The following is a 21,247-nucleotide window of genomic DNA, read 5'->3' on the forward strand; positions in this document are numbered from 1 at the left end:
TGTTAAAATTTGGAGTAACTTGCCATGCAGCAACAGCTAACTAATACACCTGTTCATCTTTATCTTGTCTATTCATTCCTTCAATGCACAGATACTGAGCTTCAACTAGGTTCTGGCCCCTGTGCTGGGTGCTAATATTACAAAGACGAGAGGAATAAGACATGTTCCCTCTAGTCCCAGCCCACACAGAGACAAGCATGGCCTGTGCTGGAGAAGGACGCGACCATGCCTGTGACTGTGCCCCATCCTCTTCAGAATTCTGTGAGCATCTCATACTGCCATGATGTGTCATGTCATAGCTATAGCATGAGCTCCGGGAGCAGGCCTGGCTGGTGCCCATCCAGGTACCTGGTACTAGCAGGTATCCAAAGATGGAATTATAGTTGGTGTATCTAAATCTTGTCTCTGTTACCACACAGTAGGTTTTTGAAGCTCAGCAGCTGAACTGATGGCTCCCCAGGCATGGGGAAGCCACTGGGACCCCAGAGCATTTCCCTGGGATGCCTTCTTACCCTCTGCCTTAGGACATTTGGGCTGCTATACCAAAATCCACAGACTGGATGACTTATAAACAACAGAAATTTCTCATAGCTCTGGAGGCTGGAAGCCCAAGTCACTAGCCGACTCAGTGTCTGGTGAGGGCCCACTTCCTGGTTCGCAGATGGCCGTCTTTTCCCTGTGTTCTCACGTGGTGGGAGGGCGGAGGGAGCTCTCTGAGTTCTCCTTCATAAGGGCGCAAATCCCATTCATGAGGGCTCTGCCCTTACGACCTACTCACCTCCCAAAGGGCCTACCTCCTAATGCCGTCACACCGAGGGTTAGGCTTCAACATATGAATTTTGGGGGTACATAAACATGCAAGCTATGGCACCCTCCACTCCAGACCTACTTTCTCTGACATGGCAGCCCTCACATCCCCCCAATTATGGCGTCAGGGAGGCTGACATACATGCCCCTCAGGTGGGTGGAGATTCTATTGATTACTCGTTTCCTATAGCTGGCAGCACAGACAAAGGTCTCGCCCTGGGATTCTGTGGCCAGCCGTGTGGAGCGCTGGTGACCCTGGCGGGCTCCGCTTTGTCCCGGTGCTGCCCCCGCGGGCCCCGGCAGGGGCTGTCCTGAGACTTCCCTGAGGAACACGGAGGTTTCTGGGGCTTCATCCTAACTTGTGGGGCCTCTAAGGAGAGACCCTGAGTCCTTGCCTCCCCTGAAACCTCCCGCGGTTGGGATCCCAGAAAGCGGCCTCTGAGGGGGAGACTGGCCTGCAGGATGTGGGTCAGGGTGTCCTCTGGAGGTCAGCCTGGTGGAGGGAAGGGCAGGGACTGAGCAGGAGCGGGCAGAGGGAGACGGCGAGCTGCAATACAGTCTTAACCAAGGACTCGGGAGCCCTGGAGCTCAGCTGTCCCAAGTTCGGGGGAGGGGACTGACGTTTATGTCCCAAGCAGATCAGCCACTGAACGGAGGCTGCCCTCGGAAAGGGGTGCCTTGGGCAAGCAGCTCTGTCCAGCCTGGAGGACTGGCGGCTCGGAGACGCAGGTCTGGAGGCCCTCAGCTTCTCCTTCCCTGGCAGTGAGCTTCATGGCCCGGCCTTGGGGGTGGAAGGCAGCAAGGGAACGTGCTCCCCGTCTGTGCGGCAGGGGAGGGAGGGAAGGGATCACACACGGTGTGGTCCAGTTCCACAGTTAGCCTGGACCTCAGGGGGACAAGGTCCAATGGCAGGGCCTGGGGCCCTGCTGGGAGCCCATCCCTGGGGCCTGGGGCCCTAGACTGATGCCGGCTGTGGGTGCTCAGTACAGCTGCCGCTACTGGAGGCTCTGCCTCCTCATTTTCACTCTCTGTGGCTTCCTGTGCACTTTAGGAACGGCCCCTTGTAGGGATCAGCCCTAGGCAGTGCCTGGACATCCTTCTTTTAAAGGCCACACGCTTCCTGGCCCTCCACGCTGGCTACCTCTAGCTCTGCCCCAACAAGTGACCCTTCATGGCACTGACAGGAGCCCCACCTCACCTGCCGTATTGGGGACTATTGCCACAATAATGCTGTGTGACAGATCAACCCAAAACTCGGGGCTTAAAGCAGTCAGCATTTCTCTCACAAGTCCGCAGGCCAGTGACCTGGGCTGGGCTCCCTGAGCTGTTGTCCTGCTCTGGCTTGGCTCACTCACATGTTTGGAGATCTGCTGACTTTTGGCTGGTCTAGGGTGGTCTTAGCTGGGGGACTAGGACCCTCGTTCCCTTCATATGTCTCAGCAATGAGCAGCCCAGTCGAGGCATGTTCTCATGGCTGTGGCAGGGAAGCAGAAGAGTCTCACGGCTGAGGCAGAAAGCCTCATTTTGCCAGCACTTTCCAAGCCTCTACTTGCATCACACTTGCTTATAGCACATTGGTCAAAGCAAGTCACATGCCTGTCTCGAGGTCAAAGAGAGGGCACTGTAAAAGGGATGAAAACAGACAGGCATGAATGAATGCAAGGAGGGTGAGGACTGACTGACTCCTTCCAAGCACCCTGCAGACAGGAGAGGAAAGGCTGACAAAGTCCCTTAGAGTCACCATCAAAAGGCTAGTTCTGACGTTAGACCCAGTGGTCAGGCCCCTGAAGACTTTCATTGGCCGGACCAGAGCATCACCATAAGGAGCCCAGGGCAAGCGCAGTGCCAAAGGATGCTCAGCTCTGCACGGAGGTGACGTCCTGGGAGTCCAGAGTGGTCTGCTCTGCTCTGATCTCGCATGCTGTCAGAGCCTGTCACCATCACTCAGGCTGGCCTGGACCCCGTGGCTGGGGAGGGGAGAGGGGGCACAGGCGGGACAAGGAGGAGAGAGACAGCCGGCCTTCCTGGAGACGGATTTCCGGAGGGTGTGTGGAGCCCAGCAGGCTGCCGCCTACAGTGCGGTTCCCTCCAGCGGGGACTCCCGGTCACCTTTCTTGGCATGAGACCCCTGGCTGCCTTCCCTGCGGTGCCCCTGCATTGGAGGTACTTCTCGTCACCTGTGGGCTGGAATAAAATGCCACTCCACACAAGGTATCTCCCATGGGGATTCCAAACATATGAAGTACTCAGAGCCTCCCCGTCCCGCCTGACTATCAATGGCATGATTCGTACACATGTGCTGGGTATGAACTAGGGTGGAAGGAACATTGATTTCTTTAGTTTTTCTATTGATCAGTGTACCTAGAGCTCCAGGCATCATCATGCCAAGTGGGAGGGAATTTGACCTCAGTCACCCCTGGGTGTCTGCTTCAGGAAGAGCAGAGGTCCCAAGCTTTCTGTCACTGGTCTGCCCTGGGTGTGGTGGGGACCCTGGCCCCCAGCCTGCCCTGCCCTTCACGTCTGCACTGTGTGGGGATGAGAATCTTGACCAATCTAGGATTTCTGGAAACTTCACACCTCCGAGTGCAGCTGTGAGGGTCAGATGTCCACTGCACAGGACCCTCAGAACCTCCTCTCCAGGGAAAAAGGAAAGTTAACATCACATGAAAATAAAAAACAAGGAACTATCTTGACTGATTTGATTCTCCATTCCTACAAATAAAATAGCTAAACTTGATGGCCTGCTTACTGTGTGTTTGGCATTTTTCTAAATTTCTCACAAATAATTAACTCATTTGATTGACCCAACAACCCTTTGGGGCAAGAATTACTCTCATTTCATAGGTGAAGAAACAGAGGCACAGAGGTATTCGGTGATGTGCCCAAGGCCACAGAGCTAACAAGCAGCAGACTAGGGTTTAAACTCAGATAGCTGGGCCCTCCTGATCTGTCTGCTCTCTGGCCCCTCTAAGGAGAGGCACGGCCTGCGTGGGACCACCAAGTGGGGAGTGTGGGCTCCCCTCTGAGAGCAGAGAGCTGTCTTCCCTTGACACCCGACTCCTGGCTTCAGAGGCATCCGGGTGGCTTTGTTCTCTTCTCCTCTGGCCTCAAAGCCCACTGTGCTCAGTCCTCCTGCTGAGGAGCTTCAGAGGGGAGCTCTTGCAAAGGGATCCAGCATGGACAGTCAAGGCCAAAGTGACCTTTGACACAGCTGCTAACTCAGGCAAAGCATTCCAATGCATCAGCGTGTACCAGTTATCCCGGAGTCACCTGGACTAGTCTCAGAGAAGGTGTGTTTGCCAGAAAGTGAGTTTGTGTGTGTTATATAGGGGGGTTGCCTCAGAAGGCCCCCAGCCCTTGCTCACCTAAGCTCAACGGAAACAACCTCCGTGAAGACCCCAAACCACAGGAAGTCTGGTCTCACATAAGTAGATGCCAGTGTTAGGGTGGGCTTCAGGGCTGGCTTAACGCAGGGGCTGTGGCGCTGTCTCTCATCGATTCTCTCTGCTCTCCCCTCCCTAATTGTATTTGGTTTCATCTTTAGCTCAGCTTCCTTCCTGGTGGCAAAATGGTGTCAGCTTTCCCATGCCTCACACCCACATGCCCAGATGTCCAGAAAAAGGCAAGGCGTTTCTTCCCCTGCTCTCTGTTAAGAGGGAGGAGCCATTTTCATATCTCACCATCTCCAACTGGCTCACCTGCCCCCACTTAGACATTGGAGGACGAGCTCTGGAGCCCAGTGCAATGCCATATGCTGATTGGCTTAGGCCCAGATCCCTCAACCAATCACAGTGCCCAAGACCATGGGCTAACACTTGGGCCAGTCTGAGTACTGGGGCAGGCCTGGGGGAGGCTGTCAGAGGCTGGGGGGCAAGGGCTAAAAGGAGAGGAATTTGGTCAAAAATGAGGCAATGCCAGAAAATCAGACTCTCTAGCTCAGATTGGTTCTTTGCCTCTGAGACTGGGCAACTAGGCTGTCATGTGCCCTAATATGGATCCTTCCTATATGCTGGGTCCTGGCTGGCATGAAGGGCAATGCCGAGGGAGAAGGCCAGAGAGAGGGAGGGGCAGGGAGATGAGGGGCGGGGAGAGCGAGGGGCGGGGGAGAGTGAGGGGTGGGAAGCCAAGGGCGGGGGAGAGGAAGGGGCGGGGAGAGGGGGGGTGGTGAGAGGGGGGGTAGGAGGGGTGAGAGGAGGGGGGCCGTGGGGCAGTGAGAGGGAGGGTGGGGTGGTGAGAGGGAGGGCGGTGAGAGGGAGGGTCAGGGAGACAAGGGGCTGCGAGAGGGAGGGGCAGGGAAACGAGGGGCAGGGAGAGGGAGGGGCGGGGAGACAAGGGGCGGGGGAGACGGAGGGGCAGGAGGGGTGGGGAGAGTGAGGGGCGGGGAGCCAAGGGCGGGGGAGAGGAAGGGGCGGGGAGAGGGGGGCGGTGAGAGGGAGGGTCAGGGAGACAAGGGGCAGGGAGAGGGAGGGGTGGGGAAATGAGGGGCATGAAGACGAGGGGCGGGGAGACGAGGGCATTCACCAACCCTTCTAGAAGGACTCCTTATTGGGTGGGGCCCTGCTTCTCAGGAGGCTGAGGCGTGGAAGCCCTGCTCCCTGTCAGACTGGTGCACAAGCACAGATTAAACGTGTGTTTAAACAGCAAGGTGGCTGCTGGCGCGGCGGGAGAAGCTGGGCCGGCGTCGGTCTCCAGCCCAGCCTGGGCTCCTGAGCCTCCTCTGCTCCTTGCCAGGATTAGCTGCCAAGTGCTAGTCAAGGTCGCTGTGACCCGGATCGGGAAACGAGGTCGTTTAGGCATCAGCTGGCACCGCAAGGCTTCCTGCTGTCCTACAGCAGCGTGCAGAGCCCACCCAACTTGAAACTGAGCAAAAGCGCCTTGCTTTTTATTCCTTGAAGTGACGTTATCCCTAAAGAGACCATGTGGTGGCACAGAAGGAAAAGGGCTCCTTGGCCAGACACGCAGGCTCAGAGTCCGCAGTGCTGGCCCTTCCCAGGGGTGCAGGTTGGCGGCCCTGGGCTCAGGAGCACTACAGGCCACACAGGTGGACGGGCTCCCGCTCAGCTTCCCAGAGGCAGGGCAGAAACAGTGAACAGTGATAGTATCCACACAACGCCCACAAAAGTGTGTCGTATTGGATGTGGAACTTATCTGTAAGAAAAAGCATGTGACAAATAGAGAAACTCCAGGCCACATTCAGGAGAGACTTTGCCTCTGCCGAAGGGCCCAGAGTCTTGTGTGGACACTGTATGAACTCCACCTCTGGTATTGTTGTTCTCTCCAGGTCCTTCCTGGGGTTGGCAGGAGTGGAGGCCTGGCTGCACAGGGGTATGTAGTTGATGCCTGACCTTGTTTTAAGTGTTAAGGCATCCAGGGAACTTGTGTCAGCAGTTAGAAGTGTGCCAGGCCGAGTGTCTGCAGGCTGGGCCCGGGGCCACCGGGAGGAAGGCGGCCACGGGCTTGGCGGGGGGTGAACCGAGTTGAGGCTGGGCTCCTGCCTTGGGACTGTAATCCCCTTGGGGGCAAGAGAAGGGCTTTCCTGTGCCACTGCCTCCCATCCTGATTCAGCTCCAGGGACGTGACGCTGAGCCCAGGAGAAGGAGAGAGTGGCTGGCGGGGAGTGGGGTTGGGGGTGGGGGGACAGGGTTTCCTCTCAGCCCCTGTGAGGTACCAGGTACGCTGCGTCATTCCTGGAGAAACTCTTCGGCACAGGTCTGCGTCAGGAAAAGAGGCCTGGAGAGGCACAGGGGCGCAGCTGGGCTGGGTGTAAACACACGCCGCCATCTGGCTGCAGAGCTGGGGGGCTTCCAAGGCAAAGGGTGCCTCTGACTTTGGGGACCACAGAACGTGGGGGTGCTGGAGGATAGGACTCGTGCGCTGCCACCTCCCGAGGCAGCCCTGCCCGGCCTGCTGGACAGTTCAACCTTCCCTTCAGCAGTGTCCCTGGTTCTCGGGCCCCAGGGCCAGGTCCTTGCAGCATGTAGGAGCCCTTTTGAATCGGGGCCCAGGGCCCAAGAGGTCAGCAAAGGGGAGGTCAGGGCCTGGGAAGCATTGCCCAGGCGCAAACATGTGCCCAGGTCACAGGTCATGCTCATCTGTCTGGGAGTAATTCACACATACCCAGGGGCTGTTCAGCTTGCCCTGATGTTCTGTTAGAGGATGATCAAGGGATTTGAACAGGGTGATGTTTATCCTTATTTCAAGATAAATGTGGTCTCTTTCCTCCCTCCATTTCCCTTTTCTACTAAGTTCCCTAAGTATGTATTTCTGAAGGGCCTTGAACAGTATCTTAAATCTCATTGGTGCTTAGTACATATTCCTAGCAGGGTAGGACCTGGGCTCGGCTCATGTCGTCACCCAGCACAGGCTGTGTGGGAGCACTGCAGTGGGAGGAAGGTGACTCCCATCCGTGAAGAAGGACGTGGTCTGCCATCAGAGAACTTCGGAGATCAAGTTAGGAGTCTGCGAAGGGAGAGCTGCTGCTGGTCATGGCGACGAGCAGGAACAAGTGCCCCAGGATGGGGAAATGGAGCTGTCCAAAGGCATCAGCCCAGAGAGCAAAGAATAAGCAAAGGGTGGCTCTGCACATCCCAGGGCTCAGGGTGGACTCCACACTGTTACTCTCACTGGCTTGGGTAAGAGCAGGCCTTACAGAGGACATGGACCCTTGCAAAGCCAGGGTCAGCAAGGGAAGGGGAGGGATGGTCCCATCCACCTCCATCCCACACAGCAGGGCAGGGCCTGGCAGGCTGATGTCCCAGTGGAAGTGTCTACTCCGTTCTCCCTTTTTATAGGTCCCACGTAAGCCTTGTTGCAGGGGGAATACCCAGGCTGCTTGGTGCCACGAAGTCTGGTTTATGGCGCCAGCTGTTTGCAGTAGGCTGGGAGTGCCAGCTCCTTGGCAACTGGAGACCCTGGGCCCAGGGAAGTCACAGAGAAAGCATCTGTCCCAGGGGAGGCCACGCCCTGGGGCAGCCTGTCTCCTTGGAAGAAGGGGGTCCAGGTACCCGCTGGCTCCGGGTCCGAACCCCTCTGTTGGTAGGCTGCCCTGTCCTTCACCGTAAAGACATGGTGAGGTAATCAGTTGCTGACATGTAGATAGAATGAGTAATTTTGAATTTAAGAAAATAAGAGGATAGGAAGGCATTCTGCTTAAGAAATTGAGAAAAACAAAGAGCAGATTAACAGGTTGATACAAGAATGACTTAGGATAAGTAATAACAGGTCAGACTTCTCTATATGTAAGAGCTTGTGGATGGACATTCTAAAGTCCTGGGGCACCGGGGACAGTTTGTTGTGTGAAGGTGTCAGGCCTCCTTTCCCCCACTCACCAATGCAGTGTGCCTTAGACACACAGGACCACCCAAAGCACCCTCCCGAAGGTCCGAACGCTCCCTAGGGGGCGGGTGCCATGCTGTGAACCCTCAGCAGAGAGCCCCAGAAGGGTTTGCGGACTGCCCGTGGGGGCTCAGGTGGGACAGTGATCAGGGGCTGGCCTGGAGTTGAGAAATCCTGGTGGACAAGGGTTGGCTGACGTTGGCAACTTTCTGGACTCCGAAGTTTAGTCAGAGGGAGGAGTCAAGTGTGACTAAGGTCAAGGTCAGTGGGGACTCCCTGGTGACAAGGGTGTGGAAGTCAGGGCTGGGCCCGGCAGAGGAGCGCTGCTGGACTTTTTCCTGTGTTTTTTATAGCTTCAGCAAAGTATAATTTAATGCCATAAAATTCACCCATTTTCAGTGTTGAGTTCAGTAGTTATTAGTGTACTTACATAAATAAGTGTGTGGCCATCTCCAGAACCTTGTTTTAATGGGTTGAGGAGCTTTGGTGAGGATGAGGAGGTGGTTCAGCCTCGGGGGCGTGGCCAGGCTAGGCCAGCCTGGGTGCGTGGTCAGTCCATCCTGGGGGCGTGGTCAGGCCAGCCTAGCCTGGGGGTGTGGTGAGACCAGGATGGGGGCGTGGTCAGGCCATCCTGGGGGCGTGGTCAGGCCAGCCTAGCCTGGGGGTGTGGTGAGACCAGGATGGGGGCGTGGTCAGGCCAGCCTGGGTGTGTGGCCAGGCCATCCTAGGGGCGTGGTCAGGTCATCCTGGGGGCGTGGTCAGGCCAGCCTAGCCTGGGGGTGTGGTGAGACCAGGATGGGGGCGTGGTCAGGCCATCCTGGGGGCGTGGTCAGACCATCCTGGGGGCGTGGTCGGGCCAGCCTGGGGGCGTGGTCAGGCCAGCCTAGCCTGGGGGTGTGGTGAGACCAGGATGGGGGCGTGGTCAGGCCATCCTGGGGGCGTGGTCAGGCCAGCCTAGCCTGGGGGTGTGGTGAGACCAGATGGGGGCGTGGTCAGGCCATCCTGGGGGCGTGGTCATCCTGGGGGCGAGGTCGGGCCTAGGTGGCTCAGGAATGCCGTCCTCCAAGGTGATGGTGGGACTGATGGGCAGTGGTTGATGTAGGAGAAGGAGCTTCTGGCAGATCATTTGTTCAATGTTTTGGGACTGTGTTGATTTAAGGGGGTGGGAGGAGCAAGAGGAGCCAAAGACGGGGGTGAAGGGGTGCTGGAGGTGGAGGAGGGGCCAGAGTTAGGAGAATAGGGCCAATGGGGCGCAGACCACGAGGGGTGCAGAAGGAAAACGCGAGGGTTGGGAGTCTGCAGTGGGGGAGGCGGGCAGTCAGCCACTGACGGGCGAGCTGGAGACGGGCTCAGGGAGGAGGCAGGAGCACGAAGGGACGCCACTGCTGCAGTGAAGAGGAGGGTGCGGACAGCACAGAGACGGGCAGGCCTGGGAAGATTACCGGCAGCCCCAGGCACCTCCTGACCTCCACGGCCCTCGCCGCAGTCCCGCCTGGGTGCCTTCCCTCTGCCCTCCTGCCCATGTCTCTCCCTCTCCAGCGGGCCTCATGCCAGCCACCCTGGGCCCCACCTGATGCCCGGGAGCCTCTGCCCACTCCCAGCCTCCGCTGATCCATTCTCCAGGGCATCACAACCAAAAGGGTGGTGGAACGACAACCAGTCCCAGACGTGTCACAGCTTCTCATTGTCTCTAAACAGAAAACCTCGTTGCTTTAGCAGCACGGAGGCCACACCCTAGGGCCCCGCTTCTCCTGCAGCCCGGGGCGTGCTTGTCTTCCCTGAGTCCCAGAACGTGCCAGGTGCTTCGTCTGCCTGGAACATTCTCCCCCCCAACCTCCCCTGCCCGCTTCTCATGTCCCTTTCATCCCCTTTCTTAGCAACCTCCTCTACTGTTTCCTCTCACTTGCCACTCTTTGTAACTACCTTTGACTATATTTTGGCTAACCATCTATTTTCTTTCACTAGAAAGAGTATCAGCTTTCTGGAGACAGGCTCCAGGTCTGTACTTTTCACCCCTGAATCCCCAGAGCCCAGCACAGAACCTGCTACTCTGAAGGTGTGTAGTGCAAGTGAATGGGTGGATGGAGAAACCTTACATCTCTTAATTTCTGTTGGCACCGATTTCTTCTTACAACAAATATGGGCCAAAATATTCACCCTCCCAATCTCTCGGGGCCTCTAAGGAGAGAGGATAGGTCTTTGCCGTACTGCTCCATGGCTCTGGCTGCTTATTTGGGCCACTGGGAAGCCTTGGTTTCCTTCTGACATTGGAGCTGGTTCCTGCACTGCATGGGGCCTGACAAACGAGAGGGCCTGAAGCCCAGTGGGGGTTACTGACATCTTAGCCAAGCCCTGTACCTGGAGGATGGGGTGCCGTTCCCAGGTTACATCTCCCCGGGGCATGGCTTTCCAATCTACTCAAAGTCAGCCTGGCCCTGCCTTTTGGGTGTCTTTCCCCATAGCCCCAAACAACGTGCTTCTTTCCTGCCTTTTGGCAAGTTGCATTTGCTCACATTGTCTGGGAAAAGGAATCAAGTTTCACTCCTCACCCTGCTACTTTCTGGTCCCACTGTGAGCTCTGGGACCCAGTGCCAGTCTGTAAATGATGTTTTAGTTCACTCTTTGTTGTTTTGGAGCTGTGAAGCCTGGGCTGTGAACACCAGGTGCTGAAAGATGAAAACTTATCATCAATCGCCATCATCAAAGCAAGGTGGGGTAGGATGGTTTCAACTAGTCCCAAATTTCCTGAAGGAATTTGGCCTCTCATCAGTTCCCCTCTTCTGAGGCTGATGTTACTAGCAGAACAAATTTCTCTTTCACTGCCCAGCACAGAGTCTTAGGTTTACTCAAACGGAATCCCATGCAGTGGCCTCCGTGCCAAGCACAAGAAAGCAACCATTTCTTGACTGATAATAATATTATTTGTTTCTTGCAACTGGACTGTGGGACTGTAAGAATAGTATTTTCTTTATTTTCTGGAAGCTGAGTTTTAACAACCTAGAGAGCTTAATTAAGCTTTCCTGCTGCACTATTTTTTTTAATTGAGTTAGTAGCAGGAGAGTATTTTTAGAACTCAAGTGATTATTTTGTGTAACAGATACATGTCTGAATATTCTTAAACCTCTATATAGGGCAAAACATAGCTAAAGAATTGACTTCACAAGTCTAAAAGTATGACTGGTGGTTTTTACATACGTCATCACTGTCATATCTATTTATTGTTTTCATTCATTATTTATACCCTGCATTCTTTCTTCCTAAGTACAAGGTGGGGTGGGGTTGGAAAGAGAATTTTTAAAAATACTTTACAAACTTTGGTGGACACCGATTGCTTTTTCTTAATTCCCTCTGGTTTTGCCGTCCGGGTGGGCTCCCTTCCTACATTTTGGTCTCATTTGGATTTTTTTCTTTTATGGAGAGGAACCAGGATATCACTTAGAGGTGATTGCTTTGTATTTGTATTTGCTATTTCTAATAGTAAGAATCACACTAAAAAGTTGCGTTAAGAGGAAGCTTCAGGTTAAAAAAGAAAGCAGCCATTTAATTAAAACTATGAAGTGTGCAGTGTCTCAGCAACTTACAGTGGTGAGGTACCAGATGGCATGTTTTCAAATGAAGGCTCTAGCTAGAGTGGATCTCTAAGACTGTAGTGAAAAACATGACATAAAAGTGGTTCAAATGAACTTCCAGATTTCTCCGGAAGGTTCTTTGTGTGTACAAATAGAATATGGTGATTTTAATATTGCTAATGTGGAAAATGCAGCTTGTAAATGATGGACACTACAATGCCTGGTTAAGGTCCTAAAATATTTTTATACAAATAATGAGAATCATCTGACAGAAGAGAGTAGTCGATCTGAAACAGAAACTATCCACATTTGCACAAATTATCTACACATTAGGCAAAGGGGCTGAGTAGGAACCTGTGAGAAACCTGAGGGTGAGGTGGGTGGGGCGTGATGAATTCTATTTAAGGAATTTTCCACATCCACTTGAGTTTGCCAATTCAGACACATTGGTGAGATCCATGCAAAGATACGGGACTGGGCAGGACTGTCCCAAAGGAAGGTGGCATGTGAAGACAGCTCCTTCAGGTGGCCCCAGGCACAGACAAAAATCAAGTCATTTCTTGTGCTTTTTGATATTTGTGATATCAGATGATTCTGCTCTTTAATCTCACATTTCCATGTTTACCTTCAGCATGAGTTTCAGTATTTCTCCACATCTCTTCCTCTGCCAAACACTGTAAATCTAGGGACTTTCTGTCAAGGACCACGCACCATTTCTTCTGAAATTGTATATTATTCAATTAGGGCTTGTTTAATTACCTGCAAAATCTCAGGGCTTCTCATCATCTTTGAATATTCACTGGGCTCAGCCTCCTGCAGGGTACACAGAGATGTGCCCACTTTCCGTCTGGGTTTCCTCAATACCGAAGTTCCCCCTCAGAAGAACCACAGCCACGGTAGCCAAGAGACATAACTCAGGCCACCCACCCCTGGCCTGTGAGCAATCCTAGCTGCTGGGAGGTGAGCACGGGGCACCAGCCAAGTCAGGGCACAGTGGGACCCCTGTTTGCTAGAGGCAGATGAGAATACCGATGGGACCAAATTCAATTTCTTTCCTTAAATTTGGATTCTGTCTCATTAAGCAGGGTACGTATTGTTAAAGCAAAAGAGAATGGAAAGCAAATGTAGGTACTGGTAAAATTTTGCTCAGGTTTAAATAATCTCTTTCTCCTGAAGCGGTGGTATTCTCATCATTTCCTCCTTCCGTTTTTTCCTTACTCTAATCTCTTTACTCTTAACACAAAGTCTGCAGAGTTCGGCAGCCACTTGCATGTGAGCCACAGAAACTCCCCCAAAGGGCGCGGTTTGCCCCCTCGGCAGGTGACTCACACACCGCCTGCTGATGCCTTTTTTCAATGCCATTTTCTCATTGGCATGAACGCTGCCCTTTCTGTGAGCTGCTTGTTTTAAAGCAGGATCCCGTGTCTTATTTTTGCAGGACCTCAGATTATTATGCTGACTATAAATATTTTGGCCATGAATCTGATGTAGTCGATGCTGCGAATTTAATACTAAACAAAACCTTAATTGATCAAGTCCCAGCTCATTTTTTGTTGTCCTAAAAAAATGTGCCAAATGGAAATGTTTTGGGGAAACCTCTTTACTGAAAACTGTAAGTGGTCGTAGGATACTAGACAGTTGCACAAATAAAAGTACATTTTGCATTAAATCCTACTTCAGGGCTCTAGTTACAGTGGATTTGACATTAAATAATGGATGAAGTTTTCCAAGATTGCTCTGGTTGAAGAGTTCAACCAGATAAAATGTGTGTTTATAAAGCTACTAGCAATTTAATAGAAGAATTAATCTCCCGTTTGCTTTCCAAAATAAATTGGTACTACATAAAGAAACTGAAGTTAGTATTTTCAAATACTATAGAAAAAAAATTTATTAAAAAATGTACTAAATATATATATATTACATAACAGTGGTAGAAATGTAGTCCTATGCAGTCAGGGAATATATATATTTGTATTTACTGATGCAGGTTTTCATAATATAGTAGGTGAAGAAAGCAAATTATAAAACAAGATGTACACTAAGATGCCACTTCAGTAAATCGACATGTGTATGTATATATGTATAGGACGCAGAGAAAAGAGTGAAAGGCAAGTACTCATCAAAAGATGGAGGCGTTACTAGGATGGTGAGCTGCTTCTTCATGCTTTTTTCTAGCCTGCACTGTTGCTTTCGTTATCAGGAAAAAAGCTCCTTTCATATGAGCTATAAACTATAAAAAAAATTATTTGGCTAGAGAATTTTTCTTGCAGGAAGACTGGGATTAAGGTATATTCCTGTCAGAAATTTAAAAAGAGCAGGTTTTCCTTTTAGGGTAGTCTAAGTACCTTTATGCATGATTGAATTATACAGTCACTGTACAGGCCTCAGTATTCGCTCAAAACATAATTAACCTGGATAATTTCGAATAGTAAGATCATACTAATAATATCACAACTGGATTTTATATTTTTTCTCTTAAAATTCTTTAACAGCCCAATCAACTAAAAATAAAGAACATATACCTGAAGACAGCAAGAGGACTGTTTCTTATATACAATTTAAAAATCCCTGGATTTTACTTAAAATCTACACATAGTTTTGGTCCACTGAAATAGACTGCATACCTTCAAAAAGGGTATAACTGTTTAGCCCATAAATCCAACAGTGACTTTTATCAGTTTTAGAGAATTATGAATAGACTTGGATTAAGGTATTTTTGGAGAACCTGATAAAACAATCACAGATATTTAATAATTATGCCGAAAAGATAGGACCTTTAGTAAATAATACCTCCCTGTACCTTTTTGTTCTAAGTAAAGAATGGTACCAAAACACAAACTAGGAGAAAAGCAAATATGACTTCCAGTACTTCATAGAAGAGTACTTCCTAGTATGTTACAGAATTTTCCACTTGACTCTATTTTCAAACATTAATTTCATGGTGTTTTACTTTCAGTGGGCTTTGGTCCTTGGGACCCGCACTGGAATGGTGACTGACCAGTGGATTAAATAAATTAGAAGGCTCAAAAACTGGAATTTTTAAATTACTGCAATATTGGTTTAATGCTGGCATTGACCATTGAGAACAGACTGAAACAGGATGAGCTGTTAACACTGAGTTTCCATCCATTTCACAGCCACAGTGACAGTAGTTCCATTCATTGCCTCTGGAAGGATTGTTGGTCTATCCAAAAATAGTTTATTAACAGATGGGTAATATAAGTTGCATCATTAGCTTTGATTTTAATATTGAGACACAATTCACAAATCATAAAATTCACCCCTTTAAAGTGTGCAATTCAGTGTTTTTCAGCATATTCACAAGATCATGCAACCATCACCACTGTTTTAACTCCAGACCACTTTCATCAACCAGCAGGAAAGCCCACTCCCATTAGCGGGCGCTACCCATCCCCCACTCCACCCCAACCCCCTGGCAACCATCAATCTACTTTCTGTTTCTATGGATTTGCTTATTCTGGACGTTTCATATAAATGGAATCATACAATATGGGTCTTTTGTGTCTAGCTTCTGTCCTAATGTTTTCAGTGTTTATGTTGTACCATGTGTGAGTAATCCGTTTCTTTTGTATGGCTGGTAATATTCCATCATATGGATATGCCACACTGTATTCATCTATTCATCTGTTCATGAGCATTTGAATTGTTTCTACTTTTTGGCTATTATGAATATGAACATCTGTGTACAAGTTTTTGTGTGGATGTTTGCAATTCTTTTAGATACCTACAAGTGGAATTTCTGGGTCATATGATGACTCCAGGTTTAACCTTTTGAGGAACTGTCCATCTGTTTTCCATTACAGCCAAGCCAGCACTGTATAGTTCATATATGCCCACTAGCGATTGGGTTTCAGTTTCTCCACATTCTTACCAACATTTGTTACTGTCCACGTTTCTGTTTATAACCATCCTAGTGGGTGTAAAGTGGTATCTCATGATTTTGATTTGCACTTCCCTAATGACTGACGATGTTGAGCATCTTTTCATGTGTTTATTGGACATTTATATATTTCCTTTGGAGGAATGCTTATTCAAATCCTTTGTCTAGTTTTTGTTTGGAGTTTTTTCTTTTAATTGTTGAGTGCTAAGGAGTTCTATATATATCCTGAATACTAGACCCTTATCAGATATGTGATTTGAAATCATCGTTCCCATTCTGTGAATTGCTTTTTCACTTTCTGGACAGTCCTTTGAAACACAGAAGTTGTTAATTTTAATGAAGTGTAATTTGTTTATTTTTTTATTTGGTTGCTTCTGTTTTTGGTTTCAAATCTAATAAATTACTGCTAGCCCAATCATGAAGATATATACCTATTTCTTCTAAGAATTTTATTATTTTAGTTATTAGGTCTCTATGATCCATTTGAGTTAATCTTTGCAGACTGTATGAAGTAGTGGTTCAGCTTAATTCTATAGTATGTAGATACCCAGTTATTCAGCACCATTTATTAAAAAGATTATTCTTTCCCTCATTGAGTTGTCTTGGCACTCTTGTCAAAAATATATTGATCATAAATGTAATGGTTTATTTTGGACTCTCAATTTTATTAAACTGATTTACATGTCTATCATTATGCTAGTACCACACAGACTTAATACAGCTTTGTAGTAGGGTTTGAAATTGGGAAATACGAGTACTACAACCTTGTCCCTCTTTTCAAGATTATTTCTGCTATTCTGGATCCCTTGCATTTCCATGTGAATTTTAGGATCAGCTTGTCCATTTATGCAAAGAAATGCAACTGGCATTTTGATAGTGATTTGCATTGAATCTGTAGATCAGTGTGGGAAGTATTGCCATCTTAACAATATTAAGTCTCCCAATTTAGGAACACAGTATTTCTTTATATTTATTCAGATTTTATTAATGTTATTTTGTAATTTTCAGTGTATACATCTTGTATTTTGTTAAAACTTCCAAGTATTCTTTTTGATGCTGTTGTAAATGGAATTGTTTCCTTAATTGCTCATTGATAATATATAAAAGTCAATTCATTTTTGTCTATTAATTCTGTATTATGCAACCTTGTTGAACTTCTATTAGCTCTAATGTGTGTGTGTGTGTCTATTCCTTAGGATTTTCTATGTACGAGATCAGGTCATCTGAAGATGAAGTTTTGTTTCTTCATTTCCAATCTGGATGCTTTATATTTCTTCTTCTTGCCTATTTCCTAGGTTAGAACTTCTTGTACGAAGTTGAATAGGAAGGGACAACTCTGTCTTGTTCCTGGCGTCAGAGGGAAAGCTTACAATATTTTGCCACCAATATCATGTTAGTTACATAGGTTTTTCATAGGTGTCATTGATCAAGTTGGGGCAGATCCCTTCTTAGCTTGTTGAATGTCTTAATTTTAAAACATTTGCCAAATATCAAGTGCTTTTCTGCTTCAGTCGAGATGATCACATTGCTTTTGTCCTTTTTTTCTAATAATATGGTGTGTTACATTATTTTTCAGAAGAGTTTGTGAATAATAGACACCAATTATTCTTCAAATGTTTCATAGAATTCACCGGTGAGGATATACTCATTCCTGGACTACTCTGTGGCAAGTATTCATTACTAATTTGATCTCTTGTTTAGATCTGCTTGAATCTTCAATTTCTTCTTGAGTCGGTTTTGGTAGTTTCTTTCTATGAATTTGTTCATTTAGGTTCTCTAAATTGTTGCCATATAGATTCTCTTATGATTTTTTTATTTCTGTAAAGTTGGGAATAACCTTTCATTCTTGCTTTTAGAAATATGAGTCTTGTCTATTTTTTTCTGGTCTAGCCATAGGCATTTTGTACTTTGATTTTTCTCCCCAAGAACCAACTTTTGGGTTTGAATTTTCTCTATTATTTTCCTATTTCATTTATTTTTACTCCGATCTGTATTATTGCTCTGTTCTGCTTGCTTTAGGTTTAGTTTTCTGTTTTTCTCCTAGTTTCTTAAGGTTGAAGGTTAGATTGCTGATCTAAAACCTTTGTTTTTAAATACTGGTACTTATTCACTATATAGTACCCTTTAAGTACTGCATCCCAAAAGTTTAGATGTTTTATCTTCCTTTTCATTAATCTCAAGGCATTTTCTAATTTCTTTTGTGATTTCTTCTTTGACCCATTGGTTAATTCGAAATGTTATCTAATTTGCACATATTTGCAAATTTCTCAAATTTCCTGTTATTTCATTTCATTGCAGTCAGAGAACATACTTTTATCATTTGACTATATTTATTATGTAACTATTAATACTTGTCTAATGACCTGATATTGGATTGACCCCAGGGATTGTTCCACATGCACTTTAAAAGAGTGTGAATTTTGCATTGCTGGGAGGAATGTACTATAGATATGTTAGGTATATTTGGCTTAAAGTGTTAAGTCTTCTATTTCTTTGTTGACCTGCAAGGTTGCTCTATCCATCATTGCAAGGGAGGCACTGAAGTCTACAACTGTTATTACTGAATCACCTATTTCTCCACTTACTTCCTATCAGGTTTTGTTTCATGTATTTGGACCTCTGTTGTTAGGTACATATATGTGTATAATTATGTCTCCTTGCTGGATAAATTCTCTTATCATTATGTAATGTCTTTGTCTCCAGTGACAATTTTTTTCTTAAACTGTATTTTGTCAGGTATTAGTATACCCATTCTAGCTTTTTGTTAGTTTGCATGGTGTATCTTTTTCCATCTTTTACTTTCAACCTATTTGTGTCACTAACTAAAGTGTGTTTTCTGTAGGCAGCATATAGTTGTATCATGATTTTTACCCAATCTGCCATCTCCACCTTTTAATTGGAGTGTTTAATCAATCACACTTACTGATAAGGTAGGATTTAGTCTGTCATTTTGTTTTTTATGTCTTATGTCTTTCTATTCCTCCATTGTTTCCATGCTGTGTGTTGTTAGTAGATACTTTCTAGTGTGCCATTTTAATTCCTATGTTGTATCTTTTACTATATATTTTTTAGTTATTTTCTTAGTGGTTTCCCTGAGGATTGTAATTAACATATTATTATATAACAATCTAGTTTGGATTACTACCAACTTAATTTGAGTAGCATACAAATATCCTAATCCTTTCACTTTTGAAAGGTAGTTTTACTGGATTCTTGTTTGTTAATCACTCACTTTAGCATGTTGAATATGTCATCCCACTACCTTCCGGTCTCCGTGGTTTCTGATGAGAATCTTGTGCATGAGTCACTTCTCTTTTGCCGCTTTCAGGATTCTCTCCTGGTCTTATCTTCCGACAGTGTGGTTGCGTGTCTTTTGGATCTGAGTTTATCCTAGTAAGGGTTCACTGAGCTTCTTGTGCATGTAAATTAATGGTTTCATCAAATTTTGAAGTTTTTGGTCATTTTTAAAAAATATTCTGCCTTTTTCTCCTCTTCTCTAATGGAACTCCCATTATGCATATGTTGCTACATTTGATGTTATCCCACAGGTTTTTGAGGCTCTATTCATTTTTTCTTTATTCTTATCTTTGTATTTTTCAGACTGGGTAATTCTGATTGACCTACATTCAAATGTGTTGGTTCTTTTTCTACTTATAATCTATATTCTTTATAATGCATGGACTCACTCATGTAGTTCTGTGGTGAGCTAACTGGAACTAGAAAACAGTAACTCTCCGTCCTCACTGAGGGCTTTGTGTGCACACTGGGATGCTCTTCAACACTCGGCCAGGAAGTGGACAGCTCTGCTGTAGGCATCACTTTCTGCTCCTGCAGATCCTCAAGGTCAACCTAAGGTGAGAGCTTAGGAGGTTCTCAGGTCTTTCCTGAGCAGATGTGCAATCCTTGGCTTGTGCAAAGCCCTATGCATGTACATCATCATCTAAACTGCCAGGAATGTCAGTACCTTCAAGGCCCCTATTAGATATCTCATCCTCAGCTTTTCCTATAAGTTTTTTATTAGGCTTTTGTTTGCTCTGATGGTTTTCTATTGCTTTAGGCAGCCACGACTGCCTTATTTTTTTTCTTCTTTTTGATACATGTTCCCTGTGGAAAAGGCTTTTCACACATGGCAACCTCTGATCAGGCAAAGCCTTGCAGGTGAAACTTCCGGGGAATCCCCAGAAAAGTCAAATGCTGACAATTCTCTGGGAGCAAGGCACTGAGGGAGCTCCGGCTGCGTTCTGCCGCCTCCAGGGGTGCCCATCCTGCTGCTTCTGCCTTCACTGTGGACTGTTGGTTTTCAAGGGTATGTAGAGGCTGGTTAATGGAAATAGGGCAAGCTAAAATGCCACAAAGTTTACTATTCTTACTGAGATTCAGCTATTTCTCTTGAATAAATATTCCCTGGACTGCTGCAAGCCTTTGGTTAATTTCCAGAGTTCTGAAAAAAGTTGATTCTGACAATTTTTGCCAATTTTCTCCTTGCTTTTATGGAGAGGTAACTTTTTGGAGGTTCCTGCTCCACCATTTTTGCTGGATTTAAGTATTTAATGTCCTTTTATTTTTCTTACCAAAATGAACCTGGTTAGAACAATGAAGCCACTACTACTAACATTTCTAGACATTCACATGGTTCAAGCCCAATTCTTCTACAAACAGTAGTAACTGTAGAACCACCAGACAGGATATGAATTTTAGAAATGTCTGCACTCTAAATGAATGTTGCCACAATTCTTTTCAGTGCGCAGACTCGGAGTTTTAGGAAATTCTTTCATTATACAAAGAGAGAGAGAGAAAGAGGGGAGGAGGGAGGGAGGGAAGGAGGAAGAGGGAGAGAGAGGGAGAGAGAAAGGAAGGAGGAAAGACGGGATGGAGGTGGGGGAGGAAGGGAAGAAAATAAGGAGGGAGGGAGATGGATGTGCACAGTCTCAAAATCATTACGAGACTGGGGAGGATGGGTGGGAAGGGATAAGGGGGGGGAGAAGAAAAGGGGCGTTATGATTAGCATGTATAATGTGGGGGGGCACGGGGAGGGCTGTGCAACACAGAGAAGACAAGTGGTGACTCTATAGCATCTTACGACGCTGATGGACAGAGACTGTAATGGGGCATGTGGAGGGGACTTGGTGATGGGGGGAGCCTAGTAAACATAATGTTCCTCCTGTAATTGTAGATTAATGATACAAAAAAAATCATTATGAGAAACAAAACCTGATATTCTGTAACACAGATAGCAAAGATAACCCACACTCAACTGTAAGGTGAGTGGGGGAAAAACCCTGGCCAACCCTTGCGAGTCTCTCAATTACATGTAGAGATGATCTCCAAACGCTCCACCTGCTGCCCTGCCACCACGCTGGGCTGCCAGTGTTTTTCTGTCTCCTAAGGGTAAGGGGCCACCACGCAGTCGTGCTTCAGAGAGAACTTCCTAGGCTGCAAAGCAGCATCTTTTCCTGGCCACGGGTAACAGCCACTCAGCTGTGATCAGTCCTTTTCCTAGAAACACTCGCATCACTTTTGGATCCATTTTATTAGCTGATGACACAGGAAGGTACTTCCTGAGTAAGGACAGTGAGATTTGAATACATTAGAGACAGACATGAAGCTGTTTTCAAGAATATAGATTTTTATGAAG

This window comes from Manis pentadactyla, chromosome 18 (assembly GCF_030020395.1).
Source record: "Manis pentadactyla isolate mManPen7 chromosome 18, mManPen7.hap1, whole genome shotgun sequence".
NCBI classification, from domain to species: Eukaryota; Metazoa; Chordata; class Mammalia; order Pholidota; family Manidae; genus Manis; species Manis pentadactyla.